General features: G+C 35.9%; 2 long non-coding RNA genes across 5 annotated transcripts; one reads left to right on the forward strand and one right to left on the reverse strand.

Annotated features, from left to right (window-relative positions):
• The first annotated feature begins 5470 nt into the window (after nt 1-5470).
• LOC136841509 (uncharacterized) lies at nt 5471-13228 on the forward strand. Its single transcript, XR_010853972.1, has 3 exons — nt 5471-5647; nt 8192-8413; nt 12277-13228. It is a non-coding gene; the product is annotated as an uncharacterized lncRNA (long non-coding RNA).
• On the reverse strand, nt 13220-22084 carry LOC136841508 (uncharacterized). 4 transcript variants are annotated; one of them, XR_010853968.1, is made up of 5 exons: nt 21943-22084; nt 17449-17619; nt 14790-14882; nt 14423-14503; nt 13220-13798 (listed from the first exon to the last, which is right to left on the reverse strand). It is a non-coding gene; the product is annotated as an uncharacterized lncRNA (long non-coding RNA). The 4 variants fall into 4 exon arrangements; XR_010853970.1 differs by having other exon boundaries at nt 14826-14957; XR_010853969.1 differs by having other exon boundaries at nt 14790-14957.
• Between the last annotated feature and the right edge of the window lie 416 nt (nt 22085-22500).

Raw genomic sequence — 22500 nt, forward strand, 5'->3', positions numbered from 1 at the left:
ACGTACAAACCTAGAACCTAGGTATATATTTCATGATTAGCTCTATGTACAGAGAAACGTTACGTCGGAGGTACTTCTGATGTTCTATTGCGTGGTGCACTGTAGGCATTACTTGAGGTTCTTTGCAGCGTGCCTTCGGCCCCTAGCCGCAACCCCTTTCGTTCCTTTTATTGTACATCCTGTCATATTCTCTTTCTTCCATCTTACTCTCCACCCTCTCCTAACAATTGATTCATAGTGCAACTGCTTTGAGGTTTTCCTCCTGTTACGCCTTTCAGACCTTTTACTGTCAATTCCCATTTCAGCGCTGAATGACCTCATAGGTCCCAGTGCTTGGCCTTTGACCTAAATTCTATTTGCAATTCATTTCAATTCTATATTCAATTTAATTTAATTCTATATTCAATTCAATATAATTCTATATTCACCTTAATTCAATTCTATAATCATTTCCATAGAGCGTCGATAAAGTTTCAGATTCTAGACTTATTTTAATTCAGTTTAGTAGTTTTCTTGTGTTTATACTTGATATGCCCCTTCAGGTCAGGTCCTTAATTTCCCCCTCATTATTTTGAAGTAATGGGCAGCAGGTAGTTTTGACGGCAGTTTTAAGATGAACAAAAACAGTTTTGTTCGACGTTCAACAGTGTACCACGGAGTTGTTGTTCATCTTTAAAGTCTTTTTTTTTTTTTTTCAGCGTTGAAAATAAGACAGGCGGTGCTCGGTTACATTTTTCCATATTCAGTGCCAAATTTTATTGTTGTATTCGTCACTTTTTTTTTTATTTTGCCACATAATCGAATTTGAGAACATTTTGCTATGTTCATCAAGAATGCGTGCACATTATTATATTATATATATTATATATCATATATATCATAATATGTTATTAATATATCATTATACATTATATATATATATATATACTGTATATATTTATATATACATATGCATATATATATATATATATATATATATATATATATATATATATATATATATATATATATATATATATATATATATATATATATATATATATATATAAGGAACAGCTAAATAATTGTCAGGTTAGTTGCAAACCATTGGTATTCAGTTATATGTCATTATTAAAAAATAGAGCTAACAAAACCCCTCCCTAACAGCCCCTCAACCACCCCCCACCCCCTCTTTTTTTCAGTCCACTTTTAGTCATTTACGCGAAGCGTAGCCATCAAATAAAACGTAATTTAATTCCCGAACATACGTGAAAAAAAAAAAAATAGAAATTATCAGGATCCTAATAGTCTGTGGGTTTTCAGTATTATGTTATGCTAATGGGTGCAATAAAGCTCTAGATATAATTGGTGCCTCCTCATCACGGCTCATTACATTTCACGATAAAATATAGGAAGAAATTACCCGCATTTAAACTTTCCGGGTTTTTCAAATACGGGTAACCAGTCGTAGTGATAGACCGAAGCTTGGGTTGAGGAGTGATAAAAGTAAAGCTTTATTCCAGAGGCAAATTCAATTGATGCAGAAGTCACGTCGTATCATTTAGGGAGATTATCCAGTATCGTAAGGAATAAATGATAAGTTGTCATGTTTTTGTTGTCATTGAAGGTGCTCTTGCCTCAGTAAACACGCCCTCTTTATGTGTTGCCAGAATTATTTGCTCGAACCCTTCGAACGATAATATTTTTAATATTTTTGTATACTTTTTCATCAAGAATTATATCACAAATTTTATCAGTTTTTAAATTTGATAAAGTATTATCGTTAAATGTCTGTTTCAGAAATTTTAATAAGGATCAAAAGTAAAATTTATGATAGTTTTTCTAAAGCAGTTTTGAACCGTGGGGTGGGATGCCAGATACTCCTTGGGAAAAGCTCGCCTGTTTTCGTTATGTTGCTATTATCAGCTTTTACAATAGTGTTTTATGCCAGCTCACACTTCCTCTTATATATATATATATATATATATATATATATATATATATATATATATATATATATATATATATATATATATATATATATATATATATATATAGCTACACTACAATAAAAAGAAAGTACCAGATGTTCCACGAAGACAGAGTAGAGTAAGAAAATGGTCTTAAATATATATATATATATATATATATATATATATATATATATATATATATATATATATATATATATATATATACATATACATATACATATACTGTATATATATGTATGTATGTAGACATACGTACAGTATATATATGAGAATACTGAAATATCAGTAACATGAAATACCAGTAAAATGGCGTTTAGTAATACAGGGTGAGTTATGTTTAGGTCTACAAATGTTATAATTTAATATCGATATAAAAGGGTACTTTTATTTCAATGTGCTAAGTCTTCATCATGTTGATTCCTCTTTCTTTATTTGCTGTTACCACATTTTCCAAAACCCGCCCACCCAAAAAATGGTTGCTTTTGTAAGTCAAAGGAATGAACCTTTCTCGTGGCTAATTTTGCTGATATATATTTATGGCATCACAGCGAGGAATGAACGAATGTTTGGCAAATCAGTGACAAACCATTATTTTAAAGCAAAATTCTCCGACTGTCGTCCGACTTAATTATCGGTTTTCACTAAGTAAGGCTCGTAGTAAAAGATGAAAAGTATAATTTCAAAATTAACGGAATGATTCTGAAATATTTTTTCCAATAAATATTGCTTTCCATATCATTGAAATTTCCGGTGAAATTTCCGGAAATATGTGGCTAAAATTTCCAGCATGGAAAAGGTTGAACATTTAAACTTATTTTCAGTAATATTGCGTACAAGGTAAAACGGCGAGTGGGTGTGCTCATCTTGTCTAATCTTGTTAGTATAATATTTTATTACCGTGAAAAGGAATGGACAGTATAATGTATTTCGTACGAAGTGGCAAAAAAGTTGCAGCAAAATTTTATTATTTCGTTTTTGACGATATTTAATGTTATTCGTTGACAAAAGCATCTCTCCTGAGTCTTATTGTCTCTAATCTGTTTTCAGTTACTACTGAATACTGATCAGCTTTGCCATAAGATAAAAATTCTAGTCTAGTTTCAGAGAAAACTTAATCAGATGAAAATACGGACATTTGGAAACATGAGGTTCTGGATTTGCAAAAGTGCTTTACATACTCTCTGGCAGCTTTGTTTTATGGAATGCCATTGCTCTGGCCTAAAGTTAAGTACTCTAAGACTCTGTGGCAAGCCTCGCAACGCCTCGAAACGCAAGGGAATGAGTTCATTATTTCAGCGAATGGCTTCTCTTACGTTTAAACTTTGCGGGAGTTTCAATATAAGTGTGGCCAACCTTACGGCATACGATCAGGGAATAATTAAGCCAATACTTATAAGCTAAAGGCTAAATTATTGGTTAAAACGGTGTATAATTTAATCAGATACTAAAATTATGTATTTATTATGTATTTTTAGAGGAATTTTTGTACAATTGCTCGAGCAAAAATTAAGTAATTCTTATTTTCGATTGGTCATCCAGGTTCACAATCTTCATTGAGACACGCCTCTTTAGGTATTGCCAGAAGTACTTCCGAGATTCCTTCTACAATCTTGTTTTTTTCACATTCAGAAAGTAATTTTTGTAGTAATTAATGTTTAAAATATGGAAATAAGATGAGATTATTTGATGATAATGTAAATGAAAATTTAAAACCATGTGAAATTCAATTTAAAAGACAGTTCTTCCAATGAATTTTCCAAGTTCAGAGGGAAATGCCAGATACTTCTAGGAAGTATCCATTCTTGTGTTTTAGCGTCATTGGTTTAGTGAAGAACATGGCCATCTTTGGAAATGACGTCACCATACCCGTTTTCTGTGGTTAAAAACATTCCTATGTTTTTGCATATTGCAATGTCAAACATTTTGCATAAAGATGCAATAGCACATCATCTTGAAACGTATAGCATAGCTGCCGAAAAAAAAAAACGGTATTTAGCTACTGTGGCATTTAGGTCTCAATAGGACGTAAATGAACGTTTTCTTTGAATAGAATAATTGGTGTTCGAGATTTGTCGATACTTTCTCAACTTTCATGGTCAAGAAATCGAGTATCTGGTAGTGCAATAATTAAAACAACAGAAAATGTAATGTTTAATGTTTAACATCAGACATCTTAGGATGAAAGATGTCTCCCTTTAATAATGAAGAGGTAGCACAAATGGAGCTTTTTGATCTCGTAAATTTAGAAATTATATTCTCAAGTATTAATTGTGATTCCTCTTTCTCAAAGACAGGACCAGTTTGTGTGCGTTTCTGGGATTCTTTGCGATGGTTTGTATAATTAGAGTTAACGTTAATTGCCTGGTAATATGAATTTACGAGAAACTTATTTATGGCAGAGATTTTCCTCCATGTCATATGTTCGTAAAACCTTCCTATGTGGTTAATTGTAGTTCCAAACACATGCCAGTAGTGAGCGATTCGGAGCTGATCAGAAGGTATTCTCGTGCCATAATTTCGTCATCATTATCAAAACTGATTAGCAAAAATCCCTACGTAACAAGTGAATTAAAAATCCCTAAGTGACAAATGAATTTAAAAATCCCTAAGTAACAAATGAATTTAAAAATCCCTAAAAAACAAATGAATTTAAAAATCCCTAAGTAACAAATGAATTTAAAAATCCCTAAGTAATGAATGAATTTTAAAATCCCTAAGTAACGAATGACTTTTAAAATCCCTAAGTAACAAATGAATTTAAAAATCCCTAAGTGACGAATGAATTTTAAAATCCCTAAGTAACGAATGAATTTAAAAATCCCTAAGTGACAAATGAATTTAAACATCCCCAAGTAACGAATAAATTTTAAAATCCCTAAGTAACGAATGAATTTAAAAATCCCTAAGTAGCAAAGGAATTTAAAAATCCATAAGTAACAAAGGGATTTAAAAATCCATAAGTAACAAATGGATTTAAAAATACCCAATTAACAAAGGAATTTCAAAATCCCTAAGTAACAATTGAATTTAAAAATCCTTAAGTAGCAAATGAACTTAAAAAATGAATTTATTTTAGAGGTACATGGCATTCGCCTTTTAACCCGAAAACAGTCCTTCTGGAAAAGGAAATTTCATGTAACCTTCCGACGAGCATTGTCTATAATATCAAATATATAGTTATCGTAATAAAATTAGTTAGCAATAAACCAAAATTCACGATTATCAAAGTTTAAATCAACGATGAAACTATTTATTTTCAATTTCTGATCGAAAAATAGAGGTAATTTGGCTTTTAGTTTTCATTTTTGCTGATGTTGTGCATATCAACTGGACTTGTGAAGCGATAGGGAATTTAATAATTTAATTACTATATTTAATTTAATTATTATAAAAATAACAATAATTTAACCTAATAGTCTGTGACGAGATAGTGACAAACTTCTCCACAAACCAACAGATGTCATCGTGTTGCCAGCACTGCACGAGATTCCTTACTTGCTAGTCAGCCAATCAGGAGGCATCTCTTCCTTTGCCGGAAAAAAGGATGACACGGGCGCCTGTGATTGGTGCAAAGTGGATGAGGAATCTTTACTTCGCAAGGGGCTGGAAAACCGGTCTGTTTTTTATGGTCTTTTTTAGAGTGTGTGTTGGTGGAGTGATTCTTGTTGGAAACGGTGAGTGGGACATGGGTCTGAGATTTTCGTTCAGTTTTTCCTAATTTATTTTAACTTTGTCTTGGTGGTGATTCTTAAATTGCTTTTGGAAGCATTCTTCAAGCTTTTGATTATAGTACAGAGAAGGTCAATGGTTATTTTCCATCTTGGAAGGAAAGTCAGATTATCTAAGGACGTCAGTGGCACAGTGAGGGTCTCTTGTAGTTTCGGATAATGTGCGACAAGTCTTGAGACTTACCAAGAGTGAATTTGTGCTTGTCTGACACAGTAACTTTCTTAGGGCATAGGGAAATTTGTGGACAACGGAAAACTTGAGTCTGCTGTGATTCTGATAACAGGACTGCGCGAAACTTAAATCGTTGGGGTCAATTTTGATAAAGCTCGAGATACAGTGTACGACGATAGGTTTTGAAACTTGCCAGGAGTGAAATTGTGTTTTGGATTTTATGCATTTTATCTCTTAAGGCAAAGGGAAAATTTATACACTATGGGTAAAGTAAAATTTAGTTTACTAGGCTTTTGATGGGACTCGGTGAAACTTAGGTCGTTGTCAGCATACGGATGTTTTTGTAGGAATATTCCTTGACGTTCATATCTAACCTTTTGACTATAATGCAACTTGTTAACTGTAGCCTTAAGCTCCGAAAGTCTTGATATATATTCTAATCACTGGTCCCTGTGGGCTTTCAGTTCTTTAAGTTAATCTCTTAAGTAACAGAGGTAATATTTCAAACGTAAAATCTTAAGAACTTCACCTATGTTCAAGCAAGCGTAAAGGCAGAAATACCGCAGAGAATTCATGTGAAATTGCGGGGTTCTTTTTAAGAGTTCTGGTGTTTAGGTAACTTAGTGGTTTGTAAGATTATTCCTGATAATTGAATATTAAGGCTGTTTAAATATGCGTTGTGGAAGTAGAGTTGTAGAATTCTTATATATATTTATCAAACTACAGGCACGAGTAAGGAGATACGAACTTCAGGAATGTTTTGAGTTCCGTAGGTCAACCCATACTACAGGAAGTTTCTAGGAATTTGTACAGTTTTTGGATATTGAAGCTTCTGAAGTTTTTAACGTTAATGTCGGGTTTTATCACGAGATTACTCAGTAATGTAAAACAAAACGTGGGTCTGAACTACCTCAGCATTTTAGCATGACTTACAGCTGGTAACATAGATGTGTGGATTAGGATGAAGCATTAAATATTGAACTACAAGAAAATTGTCCAAAAAAACTGTGCATTTTAGTTTAAAGCTAGTGTCATTAGGAGGTTGCTTGTACAGAGAATTTTCCTGAAATTTCAAGGTAAGGCTTAGAAAGTTTCATTGTTTAAAGGCATCAATCAGTTTGTGGTCATGAGTTTTCCTAAATGTCTTGGCGCTGCACTTAAACCAGAAAGTTATCCAAATAGATATTAGGATTTAGTAAAGTTTAAAGTTCACAAAAATTTAAATTCTGGTAAATTACAGTTGGGAGGCCTCACTAAGGCTGCAGTCTTAGTGAGAAATTGGTGCTCTTATTGATTTCAGTTGTACATATGCCACTGCGTTTAGTCTTGCATGCTGTGAGTCTGCCATGCATTGAGATTAAGATTGAGAAAGGAACTGAATGGTAAGGCAGGTCTCATTAGTAGGGAAACTACCTCTAAAAGCATGGTTTACTAAGTAAATAGTCAGTACCTCACGCGGTGCACTGTAGTCATTTAAGGTTCTTTACACCTCAGCCCCAGTTTCAGCCCCTTTCATTCCTTTCACTGTACCTCCATGTTTTTTCTTGCGTCTTACCTTCCACCCTAGATTTTATATTCCCATTAGAATTCTTAACTACGTAAATGTTCCTCAGTTTTGGTCTTCAGATACTTAAACTTTATAGAGATTCTGTAGTTAAGTTCCGAGTTGTGGTAAGTTTAATCTTACAGTAAAGCTTGGCGAGACCCCGTGTTTAGTACCAGTTCTTAAGGGATGAACGCAAAAACATGACTTTCTCAATATCTCGCCTGTACTGCATTATATAAATTTTCTATATCCAGTAAAAAAAAATCACTGTGGGCTGATGTGCAGTAGCATATATTGCGTTGTATAGGATTGGAGTAAAGCCTATCAGGCGAGAACTGCGATGTTAATTGCAACAGGTGATAGTTATAAAATTTGATAGTCTCGAAGCGCACTCAAGATAATGGATGCTTTAATTATATTTGTGGTGTGGTTACCGTAGAGTTTGGGTGGTCTCATAAATGGAAGCTGATTTTAATACCTGGAGATCTCGAGCCTGCTCACCAGTAAGGCACTATTCAGTTGAGAAACAAGGCTACTGTCAACCTTAGTTTTCAGGTGATAATGGTAATGGTGAATTTTAACTATTAAAATGGTGAGCCTGCGTCTTTACTTTTAAGATTACTTTGTCTAAGATAAGTAAACTGTTGAAATTCGTATTTAATTAGACTATATATATACCGTTATACTAGTTTTGCTTTATCTGGATTGAGTTTAATGTGGACGAAGTTATAATGCACAATGAGAACTGGTCTGACGTAGGTTTTATTTTCAGGATTGAAGAATTGCATCAACTGACTTCGCCTTCGGAGAGACTTCAGTCTTAGATGAATGAGCTGCAACAACTGCTCGCACGTTCGCCTTCACTGTTTTATGGGACTCAAACTACTACTCAAGAGGCATATAAGAACACATCTATATCTCACCATTTGCAATCTTAATGCTACCCGTATTGAGGCATTAAATCGGTGCACTAGTGTATTTGCACATTTTAAAGGTATTTGTCGCGTGGTTACTTCATGTTTTGTAGTGGAAAGTTGTGGTTCTCTAAGACATTTGTTCGAAGTGTTCGCTGAACTTTTATCAAATTGAGAATTGAGTGCTTCAGTGTGATAAATATATATCCGCATTTACAAGGCCGACAATTTAGATTTTGTACCACATTTTGAGGTTTATCTTGAATCTTCCTTGAAAGAATGCTATAGCGCAGAATTTTGATTTTTTTTTACTTTAGGGTATTGTGGTTTTCATTTTAATGCAGTATTAGATGCTGGATATCAGTTTTATCTGAATCTGAGCTATTTGAAGTGATTTCAGTGGCAGTTGTCAGTATTTAGGTTTTTTGAAGGTTTGGGAAATTAAAATGACCACCTTGGTAAATTAGCCTAAAGCTTGCCTTACGGTTTTTGTGTCGGGTTTTAATATAAGTTCTAGCTTGATTAGCTTGAGAGTTTGTCGTGATCTTGCGTTTGCTGGAGGCACCCAGAGTTAATAAGTTCTGCTTTAGCTTGAATGATTTCTAACTAGTAAGATGCAAGATTTTGCATATTGACTGTATTATACTTCGACTTTTCTTAGCTACAGTCATCTCCAATGTAAAAGTAGTTTTCAGGTTACGGATTTGAAGCAGGTTCCCTTCAACAGCCTTCTCTCTCTCTCTTGAAGATTTGCGTACTAAAGCTCTTTTCGTTCATTACGTGAGTACTTTGCACAGTGTTTTTGTAAAATATTACTTCAGTTCTGTTTTAAAGGTTATTGGTACAAGCTGTTCACGCATTTGCTCTTTAATATGTATTCAGTACATTAATTTTAAAGGCTTCCTTGTACTGGGTTCTTAATAAAAAGGATTAAAATGTTTTTTCAAGTATTTTTGTCCTTTAGGACGATACAAAATAGTAAACTTAGTGCTAAACATTAAGAACACAAGTGAGCTACTGACCTCTTCAGGGCACATACTTAGTTTAAAAAAGATAGAGGACTTGACACTTAAGAACAGAGGCAGTTGACCATGCAGTCTGGAGTATTTTTTATTCTTACAACTTCCGAGCCTATAGCCATCAATTTAATCTTGTGGCAGTGTAATAATGTTGTTGGTCCTCTGTAATAGTATTTTAGCTGCAAAATCTGGATTAAATTAAATCAACACGTCTCTGTAAGAAGGTGCTTAGATCCTCAAAAGTTTCGGGTGAATGCACCCGCTGAATTCATGATCAAACATCTGGCTAACCTCTCGATCTTTTAATAAAGCAGACTCTGAATCTCGTTCTCGTGAAGTTCTGTGCTGCGCGCTTCAGAGCTTTTACCTGGAAGCTTAACTTTATTACACTTTAATCAGTTTAAATTTTTTTTTTTCCATAAATGACCAAGTCTGGATCAGTTTCTAAAGATTAGACTCGACAAACATTTGATAGAGGAGCTTTGCATTTAACACTTGACTTTAGTAAGACCTCTGACAAGAGTATTCTGCCTGCAATGTCTGTTTTTGAATATTGCATTATTTTGACGGCCCCATATGGCTTAATATTTCAGTGAACAGATAACTATATACAAAAATTTCATAACTGTCTTGAGTGCTTTCGCATGAGCTCATTTCCACCTTGAAGTCTGTACTTTCTCTGGTGAAAGATCTCTCCTTTTTTTCACAGAAGCGCTATATGGCCGAAAGTACCTTGTAGCTAGGCTTGGCAGTCTTATATAAAATCAGTCTCAAGTTACTCATCATTTTAAAGCAGCAGCCTGAAAATTTAAATTTCGCCAGCCTTAAGCTGGCACGGGCATTGCTCTGGGACAACTTGAATACCAAAGACCAGACGTTAACTCATACCTTCACATTCATATTAATGGTATTGCTATCGAATGATTATTTTAATCATTGAGACGGGAAAAATCGTACTTTGGGAAAAGTTTACTGGATATCTTGGTTCTAATCTGTATTTGAAGAACATGGGATTTTCTCACTTGATGCCGAGTTTAGCGTGGTTTAAAGTAGCAATGTGGTTGGAACAGAATCACTGATGGTAGGCTTGATGGTTCACTTAGTGCCGTGATAATCTATTGTAATACATAGCCATGGTTACAATGTAATTCAGCATTTCATTTCTGCTACTAAGTGTTGGTGAAAATGACACAGGCCATGAAAGCTACAAAGGAAGTTTTTATGAAACCATCAGTGCAGATCTGTTATGGATACTAGCAACAAATTTTTTTTTTGCACTTCCACCTTCAAAAATTTTTTGTAACTACTTGGTGGTCTTCAGTTAAGTATTACGTATACCCGTTTAAACAAGGGCATCACGAATGACTGGTATTTCGTGGCCTACTCTAGACGCAAGATTCTGTACTGTTTACAGACAGCTAAATCCAGTATGAAGGAAGAGCTGAAAGATTGTCAGCTATTTTATTACCCCTATTTGCTATTAGTTGATTGTGCAGTTTTTCCTGCTACTAAACTGATACTCTTAGCAGAGGCAAACTTTCAGATCTGGTTTGGAGCACTGTGGGCTCCTTGAAACACTGGATTATGGAGTCTTTCCACATCCAAACTTCATAGCTTCTATGTTCCTCTACTGGATTATGGAGTTTTTCCACATCCAAACTTCATAGCTTCTATGTTCCTCTACTGGATTATGGAGTTTTTCCACATCCAAACTTCATAGCTTCTATGTTCCTCTACTGAATCGGCGGAGCTTTTTTAGGTCCAATAATGTAATGTTTGAATGGTTGGTCGGAACTTCAGTGACTTTTATACTTTTTTAATGGCAGTGGTGTCAAAATCAGTTTTTTCTTGAATCTGGGCCACACAGTGCATTTCAGTTTAGCTGCATATGGAAAGAGTGAAAGATCTAAAATGCTTTAATCAGGTGAAGTCTGTTTTCAGCGGTTAGTCTTGTCTTTTACATTAAATACAAAGTACTTGTAATGGTTAAGTGTAATATACTTCTGATTAAGGCTGTTGTTCTCATTATGGTGCTGTAGTTCATACTGTTGACGCCACATTTTCTTGCATAATTTCATCCCAATGCCAAGGGTTTGTTCTTGCAAATATAAATTCAATATTCAGACTGCCATGCAAATTAAAGTACTAAGTTCAAACTACCACATATTGATGCATTTTGTATTGTCATGTATGGCGCCCCCCTTGACCGTAGTGTTACTTTTTGCAGTAGAATGCTGTGCACTGTTTGAACTTGGATCATTCCGTTTACCAGACATTCTGGCACTATTCTTGTTGCACTATTTCACCTCTGGTGGTTTGATAATTCTATTTTATATTCACAAGCAAGTTCTAAATAGAATTAGAGCTAAATTTTCTATAGCTTCTTGAACAGAGCTTTTAAGGCTGAACTGTCTGCAGCCAAGTTTGATGTTCCAAAATATGGGTAGAGTATCACTTGAGGTTCAAACCTTTTACATAAGGATAGATTTTTATAGGTGAATTTGGAAAGTGTAGTTGCTGTACGTTCATTTTGGCTAATTTGCCTAGATACCAACAGTGGTTTTTTTTTTTTAACCTACAGGTGATAATGACATTGTCATTCTCATGGATTTTCACGAATTGGTTTTTTTTGTCCCTAGTTTCCATGTGCAACTGTTTTGGGCTTGATTTAAAAATACTGTTAAGAAATTCAACACTGGCAGTCATCAGTCAAAACCTAGGTTTGAAATATTCTTAATACATCATTAGTCATGATTTAAAAGTCTAGACTAGCTTTTGGATTTTAATTTAAAGTGAGTAAAAAGCTGTTTAATTTAATGTTGAGGGCATTAATGACGTGACAAAACTTTTCAGTTCACGCTGTTTCAACGGAAATAATTCAAAATTACTTTCCTCAGAAATGAATTCAAAATTTCTTTCCACAGAACTGAACTACAAATCTGCTGAACTACAACTCTGAAATCCGTAGATGGTTAAGAAAAGCAAAGGAGTGTCACCACGGCCGCACAAAAATCCAAATTTGAGGGTGGCATCAGAGGAGATAAGGGTCAGTTTAGTTCCCGCCTCAACAATTCATTGTCCGTGGATACGGAAATAGAAGGATTTGTCGTGACAGGACCATAAAGGAGTTATTACCATTTGAGAAGGTTGCTGTGATCGTAGTTCGTCATCGTATAGTTCCTTCACGAGCGACTTACGAAGTTACGCTGCACGTGAGACGATTATGTTCGTCGGTGTTTCTCAAACGACTTTGTAACACCACATCAGCTCTGAGCGTAGTTCCTGCCTGAACGTCTGTAGCCGTAAGATAATCGCCCTATGATCAAACCCTCAAGTAAACAAGTTAAAAATACACCCGAGACGATTGCTGTGATCGTAGGTACTTCCCAGACAAGATGTAACTACACCCGAGGAGAAAATTGCGATGTTCGTAGGTCCTGCCTTTGAAGAGTTTAACACCAGCCCAGCCGGGAAAGCAGCTTTGAACGTAGTTCCTGCCTAACGTCTGTGGCACTAAGATAATCGCCCTAGGATCGAAACCCTAGAGTTAGCTCTACACCCTAGAAGTTTTACAACGGAGTTTACATCACCCCTGCCTAGATAGGTGCTTTGATCATATTTCTGCTTGACGCCTGTGGTGAGAAAATGGACCTAGGATTACACCCTGAAGTAAATATAGTTTGCTGCTTCACCTTAACTCCCCTAAAGTAGGGCGGGAGCGAGTGCAGAACATTGGTAAACAGGATGTCAGCGTTCGCAAGATCCAATAAAATCCTAACTTCACTGAAAAAGGATGTCAACGTCCCCTAGTTCTATTGTCGAATGTAAAGAAGTTTCTTAAAATTAGGTATACTGAAGTAAAAAACCTTAAATATTTGTCACCATTTTATTTTTATTCCTTGTATTTAGTTGAAACGCAAGACGAGAGTAACATGGGTACCTGTCTTACATACTAATCTGTAAAGTACTGCGAGCGTCGTTGCGTATGCATAATGTGAAGCTAACTGTTTAAAATTAACCTGCAGTGTTTAATCGCTGCTTTACAATAATAGTAAAGTTCTACAATTGAGAAAGCACATACTTAAATCGGTTAGCAGATACTTAAATCGGTTAAACTACTAGAAACATGCTGCACCGCCATTGCTGCACTTCAGGTTTGCCTCGTAGTTCCATTACTAATACTTGCTGCAGTAGAAATACAATCCTTATCAGTTCAAGGTAGTTTTTATCAGCCAAAGCTGCTGGACATGTCCACCATTACATATCTTGAAAATTTTGCCTCTTAAGTTTTCACTTTACTGGCTGCAGTAGAAATACAATGTCCCCACTTGCTTCTCTCAGCACCTGGGCGCAAACTATACCTGCAGCAGAAGACTATAGTCATGATTCTTCTAGACCCAAACATCGTAGTCCGCTTTCACTGTCTTCCACTACAAGGACAGTTGACTGGAAAAAAGTAAGAAATTCATTTAAGTATTTGAGACAAGACTGGAAAAAAGTGAAGAAATTCATTTAAGTATTTGAGACAAACTCCAAGTTCGAATAAAACGAGTTTCAGATTAATGTAAACATAAGATCTGGAGAAAAACAATTGTAGACAAGTCTAAGTTTCTCTTATGATTTATATTCATACTATGAATAAATTTGTTACTAAAACCTAACATTTAAATTTATTTAGCTACTAAAACCTAACATTAAGTTCGCCATGATACAATAAACTGCAAATAAACTTCAAACTCCACACATGATTACCAGAGTATTATTTCCTAAAACGTGACATAACTCGGTTGATAACTAAGATAAACACCAAAACAACCAAATTTTTTACCACAGCAATAATTACTTACACCCACTCCCAGGTAATCTAATCTCCTAACCAGTCCAAAGACTCATTTGCCACAACCGTATTTTAAGTTACTAGGTTGTGGTAGGTGGTGGTTGAACAAAAGCATTGTTAATGTCTTTGTACTGACCTACCCTTCCTCTAGCCTTACCAAGATAACTTAAATTTCATGGATAAAAATGATACAACTATGAAACATACTGTTAACAATCGATAAGCTACCTTACCTTAGCAAGTTCACACTAACTCAATAGGCTTCAGCAAAAACTTCAAACGGCAAAACTTGTCTAATTTCAACCATCCCCTTCCTGCAACAAAACTTAAATTATTACACAACCCTACTGAAGAAAGCTCGAAGTACTAAAAACAAAACCAGCTAATAATTTCAACCCATTTAGTTCAAGAATTACAGCATGCGCGGTTTCTTAATATACCAAATGTGCAAACAAAAAATGACTATAGATTGCGAGTTAAAATCATGATTTCCCGTTAATCAAAATATTTCATCCTTTAAAGTTTCTTACTGTTTCATAAGCTTTTAAGTCTTAGTAACATACTAATTTCAACCAATTTTAAATTTCCTGGGCATACGACCTATATTTTTAGGGAAATTTTAACTACTAAATCCACCTTCACATTCAAACGTCCAACTTCTTGTATCTGTGGTTGTGGAACAGGTAGCACAATCTGCAATAGGATTTCATTTCTACACAGGGAGGACTGAACTTGCTGAATCTGTGGTTGTGAAACAGGTAGCACCATCTGCAATAGGATTTTGTGATCGTTAGCATTATCATCTAAAGTTGGATTTATGAGATTTCAAGCACCAGTAAAACTGCAAAAGTGTTTTTAATATGCAATCCCTTTAAGTTTCTGTGAATACTGTCTCACAAATGACTATTATAATCAAGACTGGTAAACAACACATGGGAAAGCACCAAACCTTGAAAGGTTAACTGTAACCAAACCAAAGAACTGTCTACCCAGGTTCTGCCCAGTCTCTGCCACCCAGCCTAATGGCATGACATGCATTCTCTAACTGTGGTAGGTGGGGAGGGAGACTGCCAACTCCAGAATCTCCCTTCTTCCCATTACCACTAGGCTTCCTTCTCTGCTCCAAACATTTTTCCCTTGAAACATACAGTTCCTGCCTCTACAAAGTAGTCTTAACGGAGGATCCACCTAACTGGAGGATATTAAGCACCGTATACACTTGCTCCTGCCCTTGACACCTTTATTCACTACATATCTATGGTGAAGTAAACACTTAAAAGTTACAACTTAGCAGTCTACAAGACAGCAGCAAGACTTAACTTGACAGTCAGAGAAAGCAGTGCACTGTGACAACACACTTACCATCAGTTAACTACCTTGTTAACAGACTCCAACAAAATTAAATTTCACACAGAACTACATAAACAGCGATTTTCATAAAAACAAAAGCACTAGAAATGGACTAGCCCCAAGCAATCTTCTGAAACCTCACAGTAATGCTATTATTGCAATTCAAAAGATGAAACCTATATGGTACAAGCCCACATGGGCCATTGACTTTAAATTCAAGCTTCCAAAGGTGTTCATTAGGAAGAGGTGGTGGTAAGGGAAATGCAAAGATATCCCACTTAAAAAAAATTAATTAAATAGATAAAAACATTAAAATGCAAAAAGTAGTAATGCATTGCACCTTCGCTTGAACTTCTGAAGTTCTAATTGCATGACATCCTCTGGGAGGCTGTTCCACAGTCCAACGGTGTGAGGAATAAAGGACCTCTGGAACTGAAGTTCAACAGCAAGGCACATTTACTGCATATTGGTGCAGCTGTTCAGCGAATTTGGTTGCTCTTGGCAGATAAAGGGGATCAAATTAAATTGTTTTATGTGAAAAGGTGGATTTGAAATACAACTTATGAAAAAGTGACAAGGCCACCATCCATCGATGGTCCCAAGTCATAACCACTGATGATAGAAACCTAACACCTGACACTAAGACAAATCTCTCGTGAAACGAACTGTTCACGCTGGAGAACAGTATTCTGGCAAATGAGGTAGAAATTACCAAAAACAGGTTACTGATTTTTGCAAATATATGAGGCCTTACAAACAATACCTAACTTCCTTGCAGCATTTGCTGGAACTTCCATTAGAGTTATCTCAAAACTTAGATGCGAGTCAAAGATTACACCTAGAACAGTTAAAGCTTAAGACTCGTTCAGCAAAATTCCATCCACCTGAAGAGGAGGATGGGGTGGGAAACCTGTACAAGAGAAGCTAATAAACAGTTTTTTCATTTTACTAGAGTTCAACCTCATATCCCCCCCATCAATTACACCACTCCCTGATCCCGACCATGTCCTGACTGAGGCTGAGGGTGGCTTCTTTTCTCAAAAGTGGAGACTTTACAACCACAAGTGTTGCATCTTCAGCATACCGAACAATCTTTTCTTCCAGGCCAACAACCATGTCACTTGTATCCACTGAAAAATAACAGTGGACCAAGAACACTGCCCTGTGGAGCTCCAGACACAATAGAGATCGTCCACAGTAACTCACTGCTGCCTACTTGTAAGGAAATCTTGAAGTACAGTAATCTAAAACATACCCACCCACTCCAAAATTATGAAGTACAAAAGTGCCTGATGATTTACTAAATCAAAAGCAGCACTAAAAATCTATATGAATTACTCTGCACTCAAAACCCTTGTCAAGGTTTTCTTGCAATGAATTTTCTTAACGCCCCTGGAGCAAAATGCAAATTTTTTAAGAAGTGGTCCAGGATGACAAGTATCAGAATTTTCCTAACATCCCTGGAGCAAAATGCAAGTTTTGTAAGAAGTGGTTCAGGATGACAAGTATCAGGGAGAGGGACATCCTCAGCTGATTGCTCAGCTTCAAAAGTTTGATGAAGCAGTCGAGCCTTTTTCCTAGGGCTAGTGGCCAATCTACCATCTGTTAGTAGTGGTGGAATGGAAGACGACCATGACCCAAAGATAGATGCCAATTTGGTCCACCACAGATGGGGCTGAGTTTGTGTAATTCCTTCAAGTTTCCTCATCAAGGAATTAAGCCTTTGATGCAAAATAATTTTAATGTTTAATCTCTAACAATTATGGGAACCATACTGGGACAACTGGTGGTGGTAGGGGGAGGGAATCCAAAAATGTTAATATTGGCAGACTAACAGCAAAAAAAATTTCAAAATGCAAATGTTACACCACCAACTACTGGGTATCATCCTAACCTAAATTTCCCTTACCTTGTAATAAGTCAAAAGGCTGTGGTTCAGGTGGATGATGCAGTCTAGTAATCTTTCCGTAATTGGGTGTGTGTATTGTTTGGCAGATTCAACAAGAGGTACTTGAGTTATCGTCCCTCTTGTGCTGGTAAATACCGCATGACTCAAGGCGGTACATCAAGGGGTCAAACCCTGAAAAAAATAATTTTATATAGTGAACAATTGTCTGTGGTATCAACTACAGAAAATGCCTTTTCCCCACTCCTCCACAACCAGAAAATTATATTATTCACTATATGCACAAAGCTTATTGGCTTAACACCTTCAGACCTCTCCTGCATTATACAATTATGATAGCTGTCCTGATAAACAGCATTTACCAAGGATTAAAAATTTCTGCATTCCTTAAACATTTGCTGTTCTCTCACATTAACCTTCCAAACTTTAATCATCCCTACGGCCAGCTCACTGACACCTACAAAATACACTTCAAGTTTAACACACCTTCCAAACAGTATGATCTTTTATATTGTAATGAGAGTTATTATCTGCCAAGACCGTTCAATAGGACATTTAAAGGGGCTGATTAATAAAAATTCAACACCACCACCACCCTATTTTCAAATTAAATCCATAAAACCAGTAAAAAACCAACTACAAATGGCAACAGCAAAAAAAAAAAAAACCATTAGCACCACACCACTTCACAAAGCATAGTAACTACTGTATTAACAAGAGCATTCACACCAAATTTAAGACTTGCAAATGCTACAATACCTGGAAAAAACTGACATTTGATTGCCCAATAATATTACATTCATTTCAAACAAAAATGTTAGAAACTTTCCCATGAAGAGAAATACAGCAGAATTCCAGTGAATTACTTTAATTTATCAGATGCATTAAATTTTATGGTTAATGGTGTGATGGCTACAGAATTTATGAATTACAAATATATATTTTCAATTCTGGAGAACTTTTCAAATCCTATTCAATTACCGCAGTTACCATTATCCAGTTTTGTAAGGTTTGTGTCAATCTTATCAAGTGTGATGGGACTTTAGTTTAAAATAGGTTATTTGCAATTACTTGCAAATATCTGAATTCAGTCAATTTAAAGCATTAAGTTGCTGTATTTGAGAAACCTAAATTTGGAGGTTTAAAGTTCTGAAAACAGAAATTGCTTTGGAAGCATGCAATTTAAAGCAGCTTCGGCCAGAAATCTTTCTGGCACACCACAACAGTAAACCAAGTTAAGATTGGCTGAATTGTCCATTCTTCTAAGGTACATGAATTATAAGCAGCAAAATACTTTGTAATTTATGGCTACCAAGGTCTAGGAAGGGGAGGGATATATATTTTACAGCCTTTAGAAAAGTTGATTTCACATCAATGGGGCAATCTAACCCCCAGAATGGGCAGCACCAAGTTTTGTCAGGATATATTCCTGTTTTCACTCCCCCAAGCCTTAAAATTTTCTAACTGTGGCCCTTATTACTGTTAGGTGTATGGGGGTTACAATGGGTTAACCAAGCATTATAACAAGGGTCATTCTACTGTAGATCAGATTTTGGTAATTATATATATTAGCTCAGCGCCTGTTTTTACCTTTTCAACTGGTTCTTTCTACACTTTTAGGGGTTCTGATACTGGCGGTGCATCTGTTTGTTGTCGGCCAAATGGAACGTCCCCTCGCTGTGTTTAGTACTGGCCCAGGGGGGTGTTGGGTACCCATACGTTAACAAGTTATTGCACTTGCCGGACAGGATATGAACCGTTCGAAACAGACGTACCTGAGCTCTGTCTTGTGAAGATCGCATATGGTATCCCCTTGTTGGATGGAGTTGTGCGGTTAATTACAGGTTAATTACACTCGAGCACCAAAAATTAAAAGGTAAATTCATAATTAGGTAAATTTACAGTTTCGGTCAAATTCACATTTCCGATATAAAATTACATTTTCCCTAGCTTAAATAGTGTACTTTCAACGAATCTGACCTTTATTTCTACCGCAAATGATTAGATTTAGAGATACATGGCCGCCATGGGTACTGCTCTCAGTTTCGGGTGGTGCAAACTGCTCACGCCGGCTTATGCACATTTTAAAAGATTGTTGCAAGCTCGTATGTTCTGGCAAGCAGTAATATTAGCTGCGTGCGCTTGCCACACGGGTTACAGGGAACGAAATTTTACCCCTAACGTCTAGTTACAGTTTCGGTGAAATTCACGGCCGAAACTGCAATGTTGCCCTTTTCGTTAACCACTTCACTTACCTTAAATAGATTCACGAAAAACTAAAGGCGATTCACACTTCGGACACTGAACACTTGTCGGTAGTACTAAATGTTCACGAAGAAAGGTATTCACAACCTGTGGAGTTCCACTGTAATGTCCATGGAAACGACCAATAACCTCAAAGTAAGACAGAACACCCACACTGCAGACATTGCGACGGAATCCATGGCAGTCAACTGGAAGCGCACTTTTGTAGAAAAGTTATTCCAAAATTGATATTCTTGAAACAAAGCAACCAATCAGGTTTCAGCATTTGCACCGCACTTTATAATTCACATAACGAAAAAAAGCAGACGTATTAGGCATTTTTACCTGTTGGGCCATTGACGACAAAAAAAACAAGCAGAAAAAAAAAAAACTGACATGGCAGCATAAACGCAACCTTGCGTGCGCAGCAGAGCACAATATTCATGACGACGTATCTCCGTAATAACAATTGCGGAAGATGCGAGTAAAGCTTATTTCGTATGAATCATGACAAAAATATATGATAGCAAGCAAAAAAATATTAGATACCCGAAACTGTAATAATACCCATAATTAGCAACCAAAAAACTGTAGAAAAAGTTAAATTAGAAGACAATCGCCGACGCGGAGCTTCTATATAGTTCTACCCAGACTTTAAACAAATTTATCCTAGTTACAATAACATTTACTATAAAATACAAAAACTTACATAGCGCAACCATCGCAGGAGAAACTCAGTATATATATCACAAAAACCTGGTTTGTTTACAATCCTATAAAATTCCTAGACAATCACACAAAAGCTTTGCAAGTGCCCTAACCAAATACCCAATCCATTAACTCTATAAAATGAGGAAAACCAAGACAGTGCACAACAGTCAAGGTTTAAATAAATGCCAAATTCACAGTCAAGTTACCTATTGTTAAACTAGTACGCAAGCAACAAGATATAAACAAACCCACCAAAATAAAATCAAGCAATTGACAAGGAAACAAAAGATAGTGGTCTGACAATCCTACTAGACTATAAGATCCAGGATATCAATACTAATTCAAACGTCCCTAGCCAAATTCCAATAATATTAGGAAATTGCCAAACACTTAAAATTTATGGCAAACTTGTACTTTGAACCATAATGACATGCTGCAGTTTAAAACTGCATTTTCCTATGTAAGTGTGCTTTAAACGATTCTGATTTCCATTAGATATTTAATTAGCAAATTAGCCGCTTAAGATACTAGATCAACTCTAGTATCCTACAATTCAGTGAGCAACACTGGAAAAAATAGAGTTTATGGTTAAGAAAAATAGTGAAAATTCAAAGATTTATTGCAACCTAGCCTACAACATAAGGTTCTTACATAGTCAGGAGAACTTTAGCCCCTGGAACCCCCCATCCAACAATCTAGGACACCAGGTTCTTACCGAGCCAGGGTGCTTTCCCCCCGGAATCTGGCCACTTAACGTAGGCCACAGTAGGCCTACATCCAAACAGGCTTGCGACCAAACCTAACATAAGCCCACTGGGTCCTTACCTTAGTAGCCTACAAATTATAAATTTGTACAACACTCAAAGTGACCTAAATAAAACAAATGTCATTTTATTAGCCTCTAAGTGTTAGGTTTTTTTAAACTTGAGCAAAAATAAAACTTTTAAAGTATACTTTTAAAAAGTTTCAACTTACTCTAAAATTTAAAAGTACACAGATCTTGCATGAAATCATTTGGTTGACATTTCGATTGAAGACTTAAAACAAGAAATTGCTAAAGCACTTCCTGTATACCTCACTCTGTACCAAGTAACCGTAAATCCATTTTTTGGGGGGAGAATGAATTATAGTAAAAAAATTTATGTACAAATTTACCGTCTTACATTTATGCTTTTGCGTTCATCCCCCGGGTAGTGATACTAACGAGATGGTAAGAAGCACGGCGTCCACCGGGAAGCTTTTCTGTACAATTCCCCTAAACCCTTACGGGTCTCTAGCTTGGGCCCATATACCCGCACAATCGACATTTTAAAAAACTGAGCTATTAGGCCATGAAAAAAAGACACCAAGCCTAAAATTGGCATATTTAACACTACCATCTATCATGACGTTCTTTTTACATACAGACGAAAGCCCTTCATGTTTATTTCACGACAATAGAGTTTTTCACAGACCTTACACAATATCCTACGCCAGCAAGTTACATCACTTAAGCTGATAACCTAATAAAATTAAAGTTTATTCAAATAAAACATAACATACCTCCGCATGAATCCACAATCCCTACAGGTATACTTATCAACGGCACTATCCAAACAACACAATATGGCGACTAAAACAGACGTTGGTCGTGACTCGTGGTCTTCGAGAAGGCGAGGCTTTCCCTGATTGGCTAAAACAATCAAGGACTCTCCACATGTACGTACCATCATTTTTCCTTAATAGCGTCATCTATTGGTTAAACAAATGGCTGTGAAGAAGGCCTCCAGTTTTGAACGAAATGTTTTTTGGATCAGTAAGACATTCTTTTAGGTTTTATTTTTACTTGATCATTATCAAAGCAAAGACTATGAACTTCCTTTAGGATGTGATAACTGAATTTCATTGCATTAAGGTGTTATTTTGCTTTCGTTCAAAGTTGTATAGTCGTCATATAATAAAATATATTCGAACACTTTAACTTTAAAAGCTGTTACTATGACGTCATACAATATAAACGTCATGATTTCACCAACCAAGGATTCAAAAAAAGAACAGACTTTTGTGAAGTATCTGGAAGCTTATACACTTGTAATTCAAAAACATTTCTAGAAGATTCTT

Source organism: Macrobrachium rosenbergii, chromosome 9 (assembly GCF_040412425.1).
Source record: "Macrobrachium rosenbergii isolate ZJJX-2024 chromosome 9, ASM4041242v1, whole genome shotgun sequence".
In the NCBI taxonomy this organism is placed as follows: Eukaryota; Metazoa; Arthropoda; class Malacostraca; order Decapoda; family Palaemonidae; genus Macrobrachium; species Macrobrachium rosenbergii.